This window comes from Somniosus microcephalus, chromosome 6, assembly GCF_052327205.1.
Source record: "Somniosus microcephalus isolate GS21.2 chromosome 6, FLI_Smic_1.0, whole genome shotgun sequence".
NCBI classification, from domain to species: domain Eukaryota; kingdom Metazoa; phylum Chordata; class Chondrichthyes; order Squaliformes; family Somniosidae; genus Somniosus; species Somniosus microcephalus.
Genome location: NC_140992.1, coordinates 59,430,503 through 59,445,069, shown reverse-complemented (window position 1 = coordinate 59,445,069; position 14,567 = coordinate 59,430,503).

Genomic DNA, 14,567 nt, shown 5'->3' with positions numbered 1-14,567 from the left:
CATTTTCGGCACTGCACCCAGGTGCGTGTACATAGCGACCTTGCGCTGATCTCCTCAGCAATCTGCAGCCAGGCTGCCTTTGTTTGCTGAGGAGGCTTCCTCCAGCCATTGGCAAGGAACAGAGTCTCCCTGCATCCTCTTACTCCCTGCACGAGCGCTTGCAGGGAGTCCTCAGTGAATCAGGGAGCAGCCTTGGCTTTGGCAGCACTCATGGTCACCTTGGCCCATTCAAGATGCAGAAGTAATGAGAAATGAGAGGCTGAGGCTACATGGAGCCCTAAAAAAAGTGTAGAAATGACCTCATTAGTGCAGGCCGACAGACCCTCTCCCACGCATTGCAGCAGGCAGCGCGCACGACGGGGCTAAATGATCCAATTAAGCCGAAATGAGACATCGGGGGTGACTGAAACCGGCAGCAGGTCCGAACCCCGCCCACCAGGCAACCTGACTCCAAGCTGCCTCCTCCATTAAAATTGCAGCCGAAATGTGTGGCTGGTCCTGTCCATGCTCCCGATAGATTTCAATTTAAAAACCAGGAGTGGAGCTCTTTGCATGCACGTAAGCACACATCCACAGAGCTCGGCTGAACTGGATGGCAGCCAGACGATTCAAATGTATAAAACTATACAAACAATTTGATTCCAAATGCTTGGTTTTTCTATCTTTAGCGCCCTTGGCCATATTTTGACCTTGAAACTATTGATGTTCCAGGATTCGCTGCTCACTTTTATTAGAGGTTAGCGTGAGCAAATGTCCACAATTATTGTCTTCAGGGCTAAGATGTAGCCCAGTAACAGAGATGTTTGGCAGAAATTTACAGGATTATCCTTTATTTTGTTAGCTGCTGTCTGCTGTTTTTCAATTCTCAGACAAGTACAGTACTCAGAAGATATGAGTAATTAAAAACCTTAATGCAGCACAGCTCAGTTTCTGATTTATCGTATCTTTAGTGGCTCACTCGGCTCAGCTTATACTTCTCAATATTAGGCTTCAACTCAGTCTAGCGTGATAGATATAAACATGGGGCTATACTTTAATTCTTGTCTGAAATATGAAAAAGCAGTCTGTATATATGTCTCCACACTGCAAGTGCAAAAAAAAGATTGTGGGGGGAATATTAACATGGCAAAACGCACGGGTTTGGGAGTGGGTGGGGAGTTAAAGCCGGTGAAATTGACAGAGTGTCAGGAAGCCGGCTCCAACCCTCTGACATCCATGTTTCACTTCAGCATGTTAGGCTGCGTGCACTCAACCCCCTCGGGAGAGGCGGGTTAGCAATTAGCATATGTTAATCGCTCATTTAGAGCAATATTGACATAGTTTTTTGAGTTTACTGTGTGATCCACGGGTTTCTCAGGCTTCCTGAAACTCGCCAGTGAAAGCAAGGTGAGAACACAGTGGCAATTGAGGGGGTCCAATCAATCTCAGGGAAATATGGCACTGCATACTCAGTACGCACAGATGCTTTCTTACCTGCTATTGGGAAAGGATGTTCACTGTACTTTCTACACTTTGGAGGTTTCTTCCACACTTTGGAGGTTTGATCTATCAGATCAGGATGGTTGCCGCTTATGCTGCCTTAGATTGGAGCTCAGATGAGGACTAAGGAAGATGAGGCAGTATGTCGGATACTGACCGGGGGCTGGTGGCGGGGTTGGGGGGGGCAACAGGTGAGAAGTGGAAGCGCTTTGAGTGGTGGTCCCACTTCCATGTCCACTTTCACCATCATCCTTCTCTTGGGCGAGCGCCACATCACTCTTACCACTCTGCTACTCTGCTGCAGACCAGCTTGGTGGAGATCAGTGATGCATTGTAATGCCATAGATAAGGTATCTATCATCCTATTTAAGGTGGCAGACAAGTTGGCATCCAAAGTCTACACAGCTGTGGTCATGGCCTGCAAGCACTCATTTAAGAGCAATGCTTAAAGCTCCATGGAAGCAGATTTTCTCTCCATGGCAGACATTCTCTCAAATCCATGCACCACCAATAAATTAGCGATCAAGTTGGACTCCTCCATCCTCTCCACTATTGTAGAGTGTGTGGCAAGTCTGTAAGTATCTGGCTAAGTTGCTGATGCATCTCTAGCATTCTCCTTCTCAATAGCCCCCGGGGTTCAGCATCTCTATCCAACTGAGCTTGGAGAGGATTGTGACCCCGACGCGGACTCTCTACAGTGGTCCCTGCCACCAGTGTCTGCTCATGCTCACTGGTGAGGTATGAATTACCAAGTGAAAACCCAACTAACTGTCTAAGTGGACCAACCGAAGTTGAGTGTTTGCGCTGGTGCATGTCTGTATGTCGTGTGATGTTGCACCCTCAGATTGAATGAGGTCCTCTAAGGAATCATCGTTATGGATGTCCTGCAACACTTGCTGTAGCATTAAGGTCCTGGAAAACAAAAGAAAGGGATATGATTTAGCCCTGCAAAGTCACAATCTTGACAATCACTGTTAGATCCGTGATTCTGAGAGTATGATGTTTTTCAATAACCACACGGATGCTGTAACTTAACAATCAACAGGTATTTACTGGAGTAGGGTAGTCTCAAGACTGGGGTACAGAGGCATGCTCAAGGCTTATATACAGGTGTGGTCACTGCCGGTACTACAGTATACAGGAGCTGTAAAAGTAGTTTTCTCTCAAAGGTACATACACTACAATTCCTCCCCTTTTAGATTAGTAGTACCCATAATATTCAAATAACAATTAACACTTTAACATGTACATTAAACAACAATAGTCCATTTATAGATTCAATCTTTGGGGCGGCTTCCTGATCCTTTCGGGATAGCGCCTTTCCTGAGGTTCTTGTTCTTGGTGCGGAGGCGATTCTGGCCCCTTTTCATTGGTTAGTTCATCGGGTTCCACTGCTACTGGTTCGGAGGTAGATGCTACCGGTATGTCGGGTTCGTCCCCAGGTACGCAAGACATGGGGTTGACTCGTTCCTGTGACGCTAAGATCTGATCAACGTGGCGTCTCACAATGTTCTCCCTGACATCCACTGTGTACATTAATGGCCCCTGCCGTGTGCATATTGTCCCGGGTTGCCATTTCTCTGTTCGGTAGTCACGGGCCAAGACTGGTTGTCCTATATTGAAGCTCCTTGTCGGCTTCTCATTGATGTGCTGGAATTGTTTATCCTCGACATTTCTTCGTACATTTGGTCTAAGCAAGTCCAGATGAGATCGCAACCTTCGGTTAAAGTACATCATGGCCGGGGTCTGGTTGGTAACTGCATGTGTCGCGTTTCGGTAGGCTAATAAGAAATTGTCCACCTTATGCTGTAGTGGAATTTCATCGTCGCACATGGCCTTTATCGCCTTCTTAAAGGTTTGTACGAACCTCTCAGCCAATCCATTTGTGGCTGGATGATACGGGGCGGATGTGTAATGCCTTACCCCATTCCTTATCATAAATTTTCGAAACTCTTCTGACACAAACTGTGGTCCATTATCAGAGCAAATCTGCCCTGGCAAGCCGTTTCTGGCAAATATGGTCCGTAGGACTGCAATCATTTTCTCTGTAGTGGTTGAGGACATTTTTATCACCTCAGGCCACTTCGAATGAGCATCCACTGCTATTAAGAACATTGAGTCCATGAATGGACCAGCAAAATCAATATGCACCCTTTGCCATGGAGAGGAGGGCCACTCCCATGGGTGTAGAGGGGCATGTGGTGGTGCATTTTGGACCTTCTGGCATCCTGAGCAGCTCTTGGTTAGGTCTTCGATTTGTTGATCGATTCCCGGCCACCGCACATAAGCCCTAGCAAGGCTTTTCATTTTCACTCCCCCCAGATGACCTTCATGTAGCTCATTTAGCACTCTCTCCCTTAACTTGGGTGGAATCACCACTCTGGATCCACACATCACTGTCCCCTGGCATACTGACAGCTGTTCTCTTCTGGATGAGAATGCTGGCAACAGTGAGTCGCCATGTGTTGGCCATCCCTTCACCGTCAAATCATATACCCGAGGCAGCGTCGGATCATTGCGGGTCTCATTCTCTATATCCACGTTCGTTACTGGCAATCGTTCAATTATTGATGAATAAAATATCTCGATAGGGTCCACTGCTGGTGCTTCCTCCACAGTAGGCAGTGGCAGGCGCGATAGCCCATCAGCGTTTCCATGCTGTTTCGTGCCTTTATATTCTATTTCATATTGATTCGCCCCTAGAAACAGGGACCATCTTTGTAACCGTTGTGCCATCATCACTGGAACGCCCTTCTTAGGATTAAAGATGGAGACAAGTTGTTGGTGGTCAGTCAGCAAGGTGAACTTCTGCCCATGCAGATAATGGTTGAATTTTTTTACTCCCCATACTAGGCTGAGGGCCTCCCTGTCAATCTGGGCGTAGTTGCGCTCGGCTGAGGTTAGTGACCGAGACGCAAAGGCTACTGGCCTCTCCAACCCGTCTGGGAATTTGTGCGACAGCACCGCTCCAATATCATAGGGTGATGCATCACATGCCAAACGAATTGGAAGTGCTGGGTTGAAATGGGCCAACACCTCTTTTGATGTGATCAATTATTTACACTTCTGGAAAGCTCGTCTACATTCGTCATTCCACTTCCATGGTACCCCTGTTTGCAGTAGGGTGTTCAGTGGGTGTAATACCGTGGACAAATTTGGTAAGAACTTATGGTAGTAGTTTACCAGCCCGAGGAACGACCTCAGTTGTGACACATTTTCCGGTGCTGGAGCCTTGACTACTGCCTCAATCTTTTCAGGGGACTTATGTAACCCCTCTTCATCGATGATGTGGCCACAATACGAGATCTGCTTCTGGAAAAACTCGTACTTGTGGCGATTAGCTCGTAGCCCATATTCCTTTAATCTGGTGAGCACCTTCTCCAAGTTGGCGAGGTGATCACTGTCATTTTCGCCCGTCACCAGGATGTCGCCCAAATAACACTGGGTCCCTGGAATCCCTTGCAGGACTTGATCCATCGCCCTTTGCCAAATAGCCGGAGCCGATGCTACCCCGAACACCAGCTGGTTGTATTGATAAAGACTTTTATGAGTGTTAATCGTACGGTATTGTTTCGAGGCTTCTTCTACCTCCATTTGCAAGTACGCCTGGGCTAGATCAATTTTGGTGAAGCATTTACCTCCAGATAGCGAGGCGAAAATATCCTCAATTCGTGGAAGTGGATATTGTACCGTGTGAAGGACTGGGTTCACTGTCACCTTAAAATCCCCACAGATGCGGACCTTCTTTGGTTCCCCAGGCGTATTACTCAATGACCTCTTCATTACAGAAACGATGGGTGTAGCCCACTCGCTCCAGTCTACTTTGGACAGTACTCCTGAACGTTCCAACCCTTCCAGCTCTGCTTCGACAGCTGGTCTGATCACATAAGGCACTGGTCTGGCCTTAAGAAACTTTGGGCTTGCATTTTCCTCTATTTTAATCGTTGCTGTTATGCCTTTTAGTGTTCCGAGTCCCTCCTGGAACACTTCTTTTGCATCAGTTAGCATTTTTGACAGTCGTCCAGGTGTGACGTCGTCATCCTTTTTGGCCTCAACCTTCAGTGCCTGTATGGAATGCCAATCTAATTGTATCTTCCGGATCCATTCACATCCTAGCAGTGGTGGTCCTCCATCTGGCAATACATATATATCCATTTTAGGTATTTCCTGGCCTTGATATGTCACTTTCACCCTTATTTTTCCTTTGGGGTAGACCTTTTGCCCCGTGTACGTCTTCAAGACAATCTCTGTAGCTTTCAAGGGTATATGTGAAAATAGCCGCTTGTAGTCCCTTTGGTTTATGACTGTTAGGGCTGATCCTGTGTCCAATTCCATTTTCACTTGGACTCCGTCTATCTTGAGTGTAACCCAGATAGTCTGGTGATCCTCCATTTTGGTTACCTTATGTAGTTTCAGACAACCCAGCTCCTTGCTTTCGGAGTCTGTGTTACTTTTCTGTTCGCCTGAACAACTGTCCATCACCTGGTGTACCTTTTTGTACTTCTCCTGTGGAGATTTCTTACTGCTGGTTTTCTTCCCAGACCTGCAGACTCTTGCTATGTGTCCTGCTTTTCCACACTGTCTGCACACTTGGTCCTTGAACCAACAATCCTTCTGGTCATGTGTTGTTCTGCCGCAGCGATAGCACTTCCCTGTTCCATAGGACGTTTCATTGGTGCCATATTCTTGCGGTCTCCGTTGTATCTCTGCAGTGCCCCTTGCGGCTGCTTCGTGTGATACTGCCATACTGAAAGCCTTGTCCAGCGTAAGATCCTTTTCTGATAGAAGCCTTTCCTGGGTTCCTTCACTTTGCAGCCCACACACAAACTTGTCCCTTAACGTATCTGCTATCAGCAGTGGTGTGGGGTTTAAGTGGTCCTGTAGGATTTCTACTATGCTTTCAAAATTCTTGTTCACAGGCTTCTCTGGGGTTATTAGGTTTCGCAGCAACCCATAAGTTTTTGCACCCATGGAATTTAACAAAACCAGTGCTTTCCTAGCATCTGGCACTTCATTCGCCCTGCAGTACACCTCAATACATTCCACATATGTCGCCCAATCTTCGACTTCATTGTCGAACATAGAGATACTGCCACTCTTCTGCATCCCTGGGTTTGATTTAACTGCCAAAAATGGCGTCTCCCGCGCTTCCTCTTCTTCTCCGCTGGCACAAAATGACGTCTCCCGCGCTTTCCTTCCTTCCCGCGCTCGCCCTTCTTCTCCGCTGCGGCTTCTACAAATGGCGTCTCCCGCGCTCTTTCTTCTTCTCCACGGCTCAATGGCGTCTCCCGCGCTCTCCCTTCTTCTCCCCGTGGACACTGTTCAGCCCTTGAGCCCTGGCTGTGCCCTGCGCGTTCTTTTTTTGTGTGCGCCTTTCCCGTTTCCGCCGCTCGGTCCTGAACCCGGCTGTTGCTTTACCCTCTCTCTCTCCATTTTGTTTTTCCTCGACGCTGCTCGGTTTTCAACCCCCGGCTGCGCCCTGTGCGCTTCACCCTCTGTCTTACCCCGTCAACGCTGCTCGGCTTTCTCTCCGCCGTCGGTCGGCTCCAGCCGCCGCTGTCCGGGAAGGGTCTGCGCTGTACCTGTCATCAGTCTATTGCTGATCATCATGGCTGGGGAACCAAGCCCGGCTCTCCACTGCCTCCCCTGCGATGTTCACTCTCTGCCGGACGACTGGGCAGTTGCTCGTGGTCGATGCCCGTGTTTCTGGCCTCGACTTTCGTCCACTGCCCTCCCGGAGCGAATCCTCGAAGGGAAATGCAGAGTTGCAGGTAGATTCGAATCGACACTCGTCGCCACTGTTAGATCCGTGATTCTGAGAGTGTGATGTTTTTCAATAACCACACGGATGCTGTAACTTAACAATCAACAGGTATTTACTGGAGTAGGGTAGTCTCAAGACTGTGGTACAGAGGCATGCTCAAGGCTTATATACAGGTGTGGTCACTGCCGGTACTACAGTATACAGGAGCTGTAAAAGTAGTTCTCTCTTAAAGGTACATACACTACAATCACCACACTCAGTCTTCTCATAATTCAGTCATTGCTGAAATAAAGTCAGCATATGTGTGTCAGAGAGATTTGTAATTCTGTCACCAGCTATCTACGAGCTCCCTGTCTCTGACTGAGAGGGATGCAGATGTGCCACATAGCTTCAGGACCTCCTCCTCTGCTTCAATGAGCTGGACTATTTTTGATGAGTCACCTCCAGTCCTCTCCCTCTATTTCACATTTTACATGTTCTTCTTCTACAAGGGGTGAAAAAAATAAACCTATGAGTGAGTGAAGGTGGGGTCTTCACCCAATGGATGCAGTGCATTCGGTGAGGGTGACTATGAGACAGATGCATCACATTGAACAAGGATTGGTGAGGTGATGAAGTGCATAGAAAGTGAAGGCTGAAAGTTGAGTGGGTGTGAGCAGTGATGTGATGGAGAATGCTTCACAAGACAGTGTGAAAGGGGGCGGGGTCGTAAACCACAGGATGTATTTTTGGATCAGCAAATGTACTCACTTTTCCTGACCTGGTTAGGTCATTAAATCACTTCCCACATTGCATCCAAGACTCGGGCACAACGCTCCAGCTGCTCACCACCTCAGCTACCTCCAACCATGCCTTCTTGGTGAGAACCACAGGTTTCTTCCTTCCATTGCTGGGGAAATGTATGTCTCTCCTGCTTCTGACTGCACCCAGCAGTATTTCCAGTGATGTGTCATTGAATCTAGGTGCTGCCCTTGCTCAATGTCCACCATCAACCTTGAACACCTCCAATTTCCACTGGTGCATTGTTGCTTTAAATACAGCTGAGATCACGTCATGTGGGTTCACATCATTTCCACTGTGCAGCTTGGAGACGTAAAACCCAAAAGTCAAAATTAATTGGTGCAATTGATTTGATATCGCAGATTCCGACACACTCATTTGACTTCCAGGTTTCGCTCATGCAATTCCACCCCTGCTCGGAAGCCACCTTCATATTATGATCTTATTCCTTTGAGATGTTGAGATGGACAAAACAGAAGATGTGAAGGAGAAGGTAATTTCCTGTGTGGATGAATTGGGGTGATCCAGTTATTCTTGACTCAATGAGCAATTCGTGAGAAGCACAATTTTCATTGTCAAATCAAATATCTTTTGTATTAAGTGCCGCCTTGCTAGTAGAATACTGACAACTCTAAGTGTAATTTCCAATCTTTAACAGTGTGCTGTATCAGTCTCTACTTATATATTACAGTAGCAACATTGCGTCATCACTTCTGGTGGCAAATCACCAAATCAGTTTTCCTGAAAGAGCAAACAAAGTTAAGTAGATTTTAGGACTGAGGTGTGCTCTTCAGTGCCAGGAAAATAATGTTGAGACCATGGGCAGGATTTTCATTGAGTCATGGAGGCAGGATTGGAGGCATGTGGGGGGTTAAAATTGCAAAAACTGGCATGTGGGACACCCCCCGCCTGGTTCCCGACTCAGAGCAATTTTAACTCAGTCGTGTCTGATGGTCCCGACTCCGTACCATATCCAACAGGTGGGACTGGTCATTAAGGCCCTTAACATGCACTAAATGGCCCCTATAATCCTATTTTGAAAGGCCCTTGCGAATTTAACCCTTTTCCCATGTGAAACACGCCTGGTGGGAAACACGATGGTGAAACCTGGCGGGAGCACTATTGGATTGCTGACTATCAACTGCAGGTCAACCATTAAAGAGGAGATTTGATCAGCCATCATTTGCAGGTGGCAGGACTTAGTGGTCTCAGGTCTGGGGCAACTTTTAGAAGGCTTAACCACACCCTGTGGAAGGTTGGAGCCTGACACCCATCTCCAGTGTGACCTCCTGGGAAACCCCTCTCGCCACCTTCACTCAGCGCTTCCTCAACTGAGGCATATACCAGAAGCATGGGAGCCATTTATTTCCTTCCCATCTAGGCATTAGAGGAGCTCGAGCACCAGCCGCGGCACCAGCAGAACCAGGAACAACAGCAGCACCAGCAACAGCAGTTGCAGCAGGAGCGCCAGGCTGCTGCTCACCCACCTGAAGCTGCACAGGCCAGAAGGGGCCAGTGCCTGGAAGCCCATCGGCGCAGGAGATACCCCCAAACAGGGTCTACAGACACAGGGTCAGCTACGTCAACATGTCTGAGCAGCTTCTTACCAGAGCATTGACAATGGCCAAGAACCAAAGGATTCCTATCACTCTGACCACCATACTGATAGTTGCAAGTATTCCTGTGCCCTCAATGTGGAAGTCCCAATAGCGAAATGACAGAACATTTGCCATCAGAATTTTTATGGACAATAACGAAGTGATGGCATTTTTACAGTAAACACAAAATTGCACTCAAGTGACTACCCTTGTGACTATTTGTGCAGAATTTTCCTCTTACGCGTGCTCCTACATGGTGCCTCCCCTGTGGCTTCAGCAGATGTGGAGGCCCCTTGCTCACTTTGCTGCTGCTCCTGTCTCGACACTTTTGGCGGGCGTCCTCTGGGGCTGCGAGCCTGTAAGGGCTCGTCAACAGTCTGCTGCTCCTGTGGCTGTGCAGGGGTTGAGACACCTATCTCACTTGGGTGTGGACTCCGGTGGGGCTCTGACCGAGGGCTCTGCAGTAGCATGGAAGTCTGAGCGCTTGGAGAGGAGCCCCCACTTCCTTGAGGTCTGCCACCAACCTCCCTCTCATGGGTCAGGTCCCCCTCAGCGCCGGCAAGTGGCTGGAGAGCACCTTGCTGCTCATCAGTGGGGCCATGGGGACCCGTATCTGCAATGGCAGTCCTACTCAGAAGGACTTTCATGAAGGTCTGGTTTCTCTCTTCAATAGATGCCCATCGCTCCTGAAGAGATGTCATTCTATTCTGAACAATGACCATGTTTTCCATACCCTGGCCGTAGGGTATGCCGTAGACATCCTCTCCTCTATGGTAGCCAGCCTTACCAAGGAGGTAGCCATCCTTTCCGTGGTGATGCGTTCAGGCGCCAATGACTCCACAAAGGCTCTGGTCAAGTTCGCTATGGACTCCTCCATTCGCTCCACACTCGCAGCGACCCTAGAGACAAAACCTGCCAGAGACTCCTGCATCTCTGCCTGGAGTTCCATCACCGCTGATCTCATGGATGGACCCAGAGGCAGAGGGTTGACATGCTGCTGAGTCGAGCTGGCAGAATCCTGCGCCCTCCGACTAGGGCTCTCCACTGCTGACCCTGTCTCCACAATCTGCTGATGCTCACTTGTGAGCTGTGATACGCCAGGTGACAACACTACTCTATGTCCCGAAGGTCCCACCGAGGTGTGAGTGTCTGCGCTAGTGCTGGGTGCGCAGAATTCTGGTGATGCTGCGCCCTCAGAGGTTGCAGCTTCCTCTGAGGAGTCTGGCTGCTCAGCCTCTTATGCCTGGCTAGTGGGGACGGATGCTTGTGATGGTCCTGTGGGGGAGTAAAGGAAAGTCAGAGATGTGATGCCAAGGCTACATGCACATAGCTTTTTGCAGATGCTCATAAGTCCATCTGCTAGAGCTTCACAATCATTATCAGCGACTCATGCAATGTCAAAGAGAGAGATGGGGAAACTTTTCTGTCACCAGCTTGCTGTGTTGCACCCGTCTGTCCGTCCCCCACGTGCGCATCCTCCTCCATTCCCACTATTTCCAGTACCGCCTCCTCCCACGGGGTCAGGTGGGCTATTGAGGCTGTCCCTCCTCCTGTCCTCGCTCGCTCTCTTATGTTGTGAGCTCTCTTATCCTACAATGAGGGAGGCAAGTGGAGGTTGAGTGAGAATGAAGGAGTGAGTGTAGAGATTGCATTGCATAGATACTTAGAAGGAGACAAAGATGGAGTGAGGTTGCAAGACCAAGAGCCCTCCCTGTGTGTTGTCAGTTGTGTTCAAAGCACCACAGTGATAGGGAGTGTGAGGGCTGCATGGTCGAATAGTTATGTGAATGTGACCATAGAGAGAGAGGGAATGGGTAAGGGTGCATGGATGTCAGTGTCAAGTGGGATGTGGAGGAAGAGATTGCTAAAGCTGAGTGCTGATGAGGAGAGGCAATGGGGATCAGATTGAGTGTGATGGGAAATTCATACTCACTATTCCAGTGCACTGAAGGTCATGAAATCTTTTCCAGCACTGAATCCACGTTCTTTGTGTGACTCCTAAGGAGTTGACCTCCTCAGCCACCTGCAACCACACTGCCTTAGTCTGCTTGGGAGGCCTCTTCCTTCCTGTGGAAGGGAAGAGCACCTCCCTGTTGGCCCTAGCCCCATCCACCAATGCCTGCAGGGCCACCTCGTCAAATCAAGGAGCTGATCTGGGCCTCCCACTTGTCATCCTTGTTGAAGGTCCCTCTCACACCAAACGGAGAAAGCTTGGCAGCCTGCATAAGAAGCAAGGCTTGCTGTAGACCTTAAATGCAGCAGCAATGATGACGTCATCGGAGGCGACTTTCAGTCATGAAAAACCCATTTGCCAAGGGTTCCCACACGTTGGAAATCAATTGGACAATTAAGTTAAAATTGAATCAATCTTCCACATCCATTTAGATTCGTGTGGATAACACGAAATGCGGATAACATGACATCATCCCGCACCTGAGTTAAAATCCAGCCCCATGAATATATTCAATTCTATTCTATAATTGAAAATAGATGTGCTGTGTTGGGCCTCATTATTCACTGGGGCGGGGGTTCAGAATGGGGGGAGGGAGGAGATTCCCCAAACGCCGTGGAGTTTTACCAGGAGCAGGTAGGTTTAGTGGTTGTTGGGGGTACAGATCATGGAGGTGGTGGGGGGTGGGTGTTGTGGTGGGAGGTGGGCAGAGCATGGTTGGAAAGGTCTGGGGTGATCCCGGGGTCGTCAAAGATCACGGGGAGTCGGGGAGAGTTCGGAGGGTGGGGGCGTGGTCAGGCATCAGGAGGGAGAGATGGGGGAGTCGGGTGGAGAGTTAGAAATCACGTGGGAGATCGGGGGTCGGTGATGGGGGTGAGAGATTGGGGGTCAGCGATGGGGGGTGTTGCAGGGAGATCGTGGAGATGATGGGGGGTGTTGGTGTTTACAGGTAAGCTTGTTGTGTCTGGAGGAAACACTCCTGTTCCTCCTGGCCCATAAGCAGTGCTGTTGAGGCACTTACCCGATGAGTCCAACCCTTCTCGCCTCCTTTTACCTGGCTTCTACCAACATGGGTCAAAAATAGAAACCCTGTTAAAATGAAGGCACGCTGCCTCCTTAAAAGGTTTCAATGACCGACCCACCGCCTGAGAGTTGATTGGTCGCCTGCCTCTCATCCCACCTCCATTAAAACTTGAAGTGGGCGGGTTCGAGGTAGGTTGGCTTCATGGTTCAGATTTTTTAAATTTTAACATCCTACCAAAACCAAACCCACCTGTTTTAGGGGGTTAAAATGACCCCCTTACCCCTCATATGTCATCATCTCCTATGTGCTTGCTAATTTTCCAGAGTCCTGTCATGATACTTTCCTTCTGTCATAAGCCACTTTGAGATAAATGTTATCTTGCAAGGCTGCATGTCAGCTTAGTATATCTGTCTTCTTGTGAAATAACACGTGCCAACATGAGCAGGCAAGCAATTTTATCTCATTTTTATTATATTTTTCACGCAGTGCAACAGTGGGATCAAACTGAAATCTTGCCTATCGACCACAATTTCATCCCAAGCTCCTGTAGAGAAAAACAATAATGAAGTGTGCATTGCCAGAAGAATTGTTGCAGAACTCACTTTGGCTGTTTCAAGATGAAGGGGGAGATTTGAACTGCCAGCAGGAAATGGCTGGTTGCGATTTGTTTCCCATTGGCCCACGGCAGTATGGGACCATGGCGATTGTAATCACTGGGCCTCATTAACACGTCACCAGTCCACTTCCTGCCCGGGCAGGCCTCCAGAAATTCGAAGTGGCCCGTACCCACCTGCCAGCACTCAGATAAGTGTGGGGAAGACAGTTCTGGGAGGGGGTCTCACGGTGGGGGGCACATGGGGTGGGAGGGGAGTCTGGGTCAGGCCTCTTCTGGCCTCACAAAGGAAAGTAACAACCTTCCCAATCCTCTTCACACTGGCACAATAGACATCTTTCAAAAATAAACTGTGTTCCATCTTGTAAAAAAAAATTACTTTTTTGTTGTGGCTTTTTGCTCTGGATGTTTTGCACCTTTAGCCATAATAATGTATTTTTGGATGATTGATACTATTGCCACAGGTGTGTTTAGGACTTGTCACAGTTTCTTCCATTTTCTGGAAGAGTTGGTAATGAACAATTGGATGACGTAACCTGAGAATATGGATTACCTGGTTAGTGGACAAGAGGAAGCAGGTGATTGGGTGAGTACGGCCAAGTGTGTATTTATACTACTCTATAGTTTGACAGTTAAGATTAATAGTTTATAAAATTTAGAAGGTCTTAATTTATGTGGTTATAGTTTCTATGGTCTCTGTTGTGTATCGGGGAGTGCTAGTAACCAAAGGCCCTTGAGTATATCATTTAATTGTAGTGTAATTAGTGTGATTGATTTGATTTAAATTAATTTAAATTAATTAAAGGGTAAGTCGTGGCAGGACAGCTCGGCCTCGTGGAATGCTCCTCCTGCACTATGTGGGAAATCAGGGACACTTCCTGTGTCCCTGATGACCATGTGCAGGAAGTGTATCCAGCTGCAGCTACTGACAGACTGCATTGCGGCGCAGGAGCTGCGAATGGATACATACTGGAGCATTCGCAATGCTGAGGACATTATGGATAGCACGTTTAGGGAGTTGGTCACACCGCAGGTAAAGGCTGCACAGGCAGGAAGGGAATGGGTGACCAGCAGGCAGAGTAGTAGGTGCAGGCAGGTAGTGCAGGGTGCCCTGTGGCCATCCTCCTTTAAAACAGATATACCACTTTGGATATTGTTGAGGGAGATGGCTTCTCGGAGGAAGGCAGCAGCAGCCAACTTCCTGGCACCATGGGTGGTCCTGCTGCACAGGACGGGAGGAAAAAGAGCGGGAGAGCTATATTGATAAGGGATTCTATTGTAAGGAGAATAGATAGGCATTTCTGTGGCCGCAAACAAGACTCCAGGATGATATGTTGCCTCCCAGGTGCAAGGGTCAA